A 5,995-nucleotide genomic window follows, 5' to 3' on the forward strand; every position below is an offset into this window, starting at 1 on the left:
ACAATCTTCTCAAAAGCAGCGACGGTGTCATAGATGCATTTCACTACAGCTTAAATGTGAACTATTCAAACGCTGTTTACGCCATCAATCAGGCGTTTTTCTTAGCTCCCTTGCATATCTGACAGCGACACGGCATTCCAATAGACTCAGTCATTCACTTGATGGTGCGGTTAGAAATGCCAGAACAGTTTCCAAAATAAGAGGCTTTAGAACATGCACAACCTGTTGTGGAGTTGTCATCATCGATAGCCAGCCAGGCTCACAAATAATACATTATCGCTGGTAATTTCCCAGGCCATGAACGGAAGATGCAGCAGCAGTACACTGCTAAAAAGGAGTACTTCAAATCGCGAAATAAAGCTGCAAGAAGCCTGCAACGCAAAGGGACACCTTCTTACAGAATACTATTCACCTACGTTAATGATGCTGCCCAAAAGGCCTCTAAGAGAATCCATGGCCGTTTCTCAGGAACACATTTGCCCAAAGCGTTGATTTTCTGTGGTGCCTTTGGTTGTTGGGCAATTGCAGCTGTGAGTACTTGACATAACAGGTGCGTAATCATTGGTAAAAGTGGTGCGAAGCTTGATGCACTGCCACTGTGAAGCGTAGAGGCAAGGAGAGCCTAAGAAGACCACGGACCGTGGTATGGTCGCATTTGGATAAGCACACGGCCTGATTTAAAGCAGTGGGTAGGTTTTATGACGTCGCTGGAGTTCAGAGCTTTTTGTAACAGCAGGTTTTCAGGATTCAAGGAGAGACAGCGGGTGTGAGGAATTCGAATCAGTGCGGTACATTTGATGGCATATTACCAGGCACACCCGCCGTGGTTGCTCAGTGGCTATGGTGTTGGGCTGCTGAGCACGAGGTCGCGGGATCGAATCCCGGCCACGGCGGCCGCGTTTCGATGGGGGCGAAATGCGAAAACACCCGTGTACTTAGATTTAGGTGCACGTTAAAGAACCCCAGGTGGTCCAAATTTCCGGAGTCCCCCACTACGGCGTGCCTCATAATCAGAACTGGTTTTGGCACGTAAAACCCCATAATTTAATTTTTAATATTACCAGGCACTTTATATGCAGAGGTAAAGGGCGCTCCAGAAAAATCATGCATCTGAGGTAAAAAACTATTGCTCCAAAAAAGCCGGGTATAGAGGACCACGGGCGGGAGCCAAAAGTGCATTTTATCGCTTAGGGTCCTGAATCATTTGTTGTAATTCGTCCCCAGTGTTGCTGAATAGGACAATGTCATTTGCAAACCGAAGGTTGCTGAGATATTCGCCATTGATCCTCACCCCTAAGCCTTCCCAGTCTAAAAGCTTGAATACTTCTTCTAGGCATGCAGTGAATAGCATGGGAGAGATTGTGTCTCCTTGCCTGACCCCTTTCTTGATAGGTAACTTTTTACTTGTCTTGTGGAGAACCAATATAGATGTGGAATCTTTGTAGATATTTCCCAAGATATTCACGTAGCCTCCTGTACTCCTTGATTACGCAATGCCTCTATGAGTGCTGGTATCTCTACTAAATCAAATGCCTTTGCATATTCTATGAAAGCCATATAAAGAAGTTCATTGTACTCCGCAGATTTCCTGATTACCTGATTGATGGCATGGATGTAATCCATCGTAGAATATCCCTTCCTGAAGCCAGCCTGTTCTCTTGGCTGGCTGAAGTCAAGCGTTGCCCTGATTCTATGGTAAATTATCTTCATAAATATTTAATGCAGTACTGAAAGAAAGTTAATGACCCTACAATTTTACAGTTCTCTAACGTCTCCCTTCTTATGGATTAGTATATTGTTGGCATTCTTCCCGTTCTCTGGTACACTTGAAGTTATGAGCCATGGCGTATAAAGGGCCGCAAGCTTTTAGGTGCGAAGCACTTTATGCGCTCGGGCTGTCGACGTGTCCTGTCGTAATCGTCGTAATAGTCGTCGTCGTAGTCACGGTAAATAAGTGGCTCGTGCTCGCGCTCGGCAAGTTCTCGTGCTATTGCTCCCGCGTTCGTCGTCGTCGTCGTCTTCCAAGCTGGTTGCGTTGCCACTCATCATTCCAGCGTAGAATTTAACTTCTCTTCTGTGGTCGTAATGGGGATGGCCGCGTTTACGGGGTTATGAGCCGTTGCTTAAGGCAGTATGAGCCCATTAGCGGTGCATGACTGCATGCTTCGCACCTCCCCAGGTTTCACGTTAGTGGAGCTGCATTTCGCTGAATGGGTCATTCGAGCACCGAGTTTTAAGCATGATATCTCCTCCGTTTTTTAATAAATCGACTGTTATCCTATCTTCTCCAGCAGCTTTCCCCCAGGTCATGTCTTGCAAGGCCCTTCCAACATACATACATACATACATACATACATACATACATACATACATACACACATGCATGCATACATACATACATACATACATACATACATACATACATACATACATACATACATACATACATACATACATACATACATACATACGTACATACATACATACATGCATGCATGCATGCATTCCACAAACTGGTTGACGTTCCCAATGTATGCTGGTAGTCACGCAAGAGACAGAGCGAAGACGTGAAGTCTGCGGCAAGGAGCACATGGAGCAGTTCAGCGGCTGTGCGGGGTAGTGTTGCACCACTTTTGGAGGGCTAGATGTGCACACTAAATCTATAAGTAAGTAATACACAAAGACAAAGGGCAAAGAGCCCCGTGTGGGATTTGCTTAGAAAGGCGGCTGAACGACATGATAAAAAATAGGTGGAAGACTAGGGCCCGGATTCTGAAACGCTCATTTCCTTACTAAGGACGTCTTACACGCTGTAAGGCGACCTGGCGTCAATTCTGGAACGTCCCTTACTAAGGGGCACTAAGTTAGGGCCTCCTTGGTGCTTCCTCACGCTTAGGAAGCCGGCATGCTACCTTCATGCTTCCTAACCGCGCTCCTCTACCTGAACGTATGCTTCTCCGCAGGACTTTGCACGCGGTACGCTCGGCTTGGATAGGTGCCGTGCGCAGCCAACGCCGCGGCAGCCAGCCGCCGTGTATTGACGTCCAGTTGGGCTCCGCAGACTGCGCTTTGTACCATTTCTTTTGTGATTCCGTTTTTCTGTGAAAAGCAAACGGCAAAGATGACGGCCTTGCGATATTTATCCGAAGACGATAGCTTCGAAAGCTATGCAAGGTTTCTTCGGCGTGCAAGTGAACTTCTTTACGGGACTGTGTACAAGCCTCCGCCGTTGACTCCAGTCTGGCATGTGATTGACAGGCATTATCCACTGGAACACTACAACGAAGGGGAGTTTCTAGCCCGGTATCGTTTTTCCAAGCGAGCTGTTGCACCCATACTGACAGAGCTCAACTGCTTTGTAACACTGACAACAGAGGAGCGCCGCTACCTGCTCTGTTGAAGGTTCTCGTCGCACTGCGTTTTTACGGAACGGGTGCCATGCAAACTGTTGTAGGGGACCTTGTGTGTGTATCTCAACCCTCTATATGCCGAAGCGTTTGAGATAAGACACAGCTGATATGCCTACGTCTGTATCCCAAGTACGTTCGGCTGCCAAACGCCAGTGAAGCGAGGTCAGTCATGACTAGGTTCTATGCCATTGGAGGATTCCCCGGGGTATACTGGGTGCATAGATTGTACTTATATACCCATTAAAAGCCCAGTAGACGACACAGAAGAGACGGAGGAAGAACGAGCCGCACGCCTCGAGAAGCGTCGTAAGTACGAAGTGTCCAGGCGAGTGGATTCAGATGAGGATAGCACCCGAAACGTGTTCAAGTCACTGGACGACAACCCTTTATTCTCCCGCCTCACCGACCATCGGGCCGTCTTTGTGGAAATTGAGAAACAACAAGATGAAGACTTTCACAATAAATAAGTTACCATTTAATAATGTCTAGTATTTAATATAACCATAACTTAACGAGAGGTAACAACCAAACCTAAACATTCAGACGCACGAAGCTAAATGAAAAAGACGTAACTGTAGAGAGAACCAAGCTAAACAATAAGATTAACCGTACCTCTAGCTACGCACACCCAGGCATAACTGAGTTAAGCCACAGCCAATTGTTCTTCCTCCGTGAAATAAGTTTTGCCCGGCATGGCAAATACACACACACACACACACACACACACACACACACACACACACACACACACACACACACACACACACACACACACACACACACACACACACACACACACGCACGAAACAGAACGCAGGCCAAAAAGAAAAAGAAAGCGACGCCTGACCAACCGAACTGTCAGATGCTGCCAAAGTTGCTAGGCTGAGCTTGCTTTCCTGCCATGTGCATCATTTTGAGCTATTTTTACGTCATTGCCGAAAGAAACGGTATTGATGCCCTTATATAGAAGTAGAAATGCAATTCTAACAGCGCCGGAAGTTTACTTTGGCAATTCATTAGAAATATTTTGCATATTTTCGTGAGTAATCTCAAAACCAGAAGCCTGTAACGTTCCACTTCTTTTGGTGAGGCGTAAAGTCCCTAGATTTTAAGCAAAAAAAAAATATCTAGGGACTTTAGTGAGGCGCTCCTTCCGCAGGGAAAGTAAAAGGAAGCTTTTAAAATTCGCGATTGCCTTCTGAGGGCGCCTAACGTTTAGGTAGCATGACGGACTCCTTGCGTAAGGTAGGGAAACGGTCTAAGGTTAGGAGCATTTCTGAATCCGGGCCTAAGTCTTTCAGGTACCTATATACAAAAATGTCGATTCGCAGGGGAGGAAAAGAACAAGGAAGCTACCCACCAAAATCTAGATTACCACCTCGCACCTTTAAATGAAAACCCGGTTAAACATATAGGGAAAAATTCAGAAGTAGCATACTCAACAGACGTATTAGAGGACAGCGATGGGAGCATGTCGGAATAAATAATCAATTTATATGTATTTATTTAGCCATAATACAGAGGAAAATGCACTATGGTTTGGAGCCACGTTAGAGTGTCTGAGAAAACGGTGTTATGTAACACACTTTGCCGATAACTGTTCGATTGTAGGTTGCGGAAATTGCTCCATAACCATAAAGCGTGTGTTGTTACCAGTTGGAAGTTTTTATCCAAATGCAAATAGGAACTATTTAGCCTGCCCGATACCTTTCCCCATTAGGATAAGCGTAAAAATTTACGCATTCGCAGCGCACACTCCTAAAAGTCGGCTGGAGTATTAATGTTGTAGGTGGTGATTATGAAAAATTAAAATACATTACTTTTGAGGCAATAATTTTTTCACCAATTCAGTTCATTATTAGCACGTGCAATGGATGTCATAGATCGATAATACATGCAAGAGAAAGGTAAAATATTGAGCTGGGCGTTATCAGCCACCACCAAGTTTGCATGAAGAGACTATGAATATGCGTTCTTCCATCCCGTCGCCCATCCACCCGCCCGTCCGCTTAGCAATTTAGGCATCAATATGTTGCTTTAGGATTACTAGCCCTCAAGGAAAGGAGTTGATATTTTCTGAAGCTACACTTTATGTGCTCCAGTAAAAACTATCTTGTGAACATAAGTTAAATTCGAGTATGAATTTCTTTTTATCTTGACAAGAGAAGACGATGGGGCAGTATCTATCATTGGACAAAAATTTACACTGCGGCACCCTTAGTTCTCGATACTCTGTAAAGCGAAACGTAGTAGCGCCTCTAGGTGCGTGGGTTATAGTCATTACTCAAAGAGACTGGGAAACGAGGAAAGCAATATTCATCGTGGATGACTGTGCAAGAGGCCACGTTTGGGCAAGATCATAGAGAAATGAAACTCCAATGAACACTACAAAGAAAAAGGCAGTTTACGCTAATGTAACATATGGCGTTCTCATCGCAGCTCAGCACGCACAGAAAATATACCATGTACGCAGCCTGCTCGTACAACACAGGCGCAATACACCCTTAATACATCGCAAAGGAAGTGTACCCCATTAAAGGTATCGCAAATACACGAACATGCAGGTGCAGAAATTCAAATACATA

At 45.2% G+C, this 5,995-nt stretch overlaps 1 protein-coding gene across 1 annotated transcript in view; it reads left to right on the top strand.

The window, feature by feature from the left end:
- Positions 1-5,995, top strand: part of LOC119450762 (venom metalloproteinase antarease-like TtrivMP_A) — a 689,114-nt gene that overhangs the window by 273,346 nt on the left and 409,773 nt on the right. The window lies entirely within an intron of this gene.

Source organism: Dermacentor silvarum, chromosome 4 (genome assembly GCF_013339745.2).
Source record: "Dermacentor silvarum isolate Dsil-2018 chromosome 4, BIME_Dsil_1.4, whole genome shotgun sequence".
In the NCBI taxonomy this organism is placed as follows: domain Eukaryota; kingdom Metazoa; phylum Arthropoda; class Arachnida; order Ixodida; family Ixodidae; genus Dermacentor; species Dermacentor silvarum.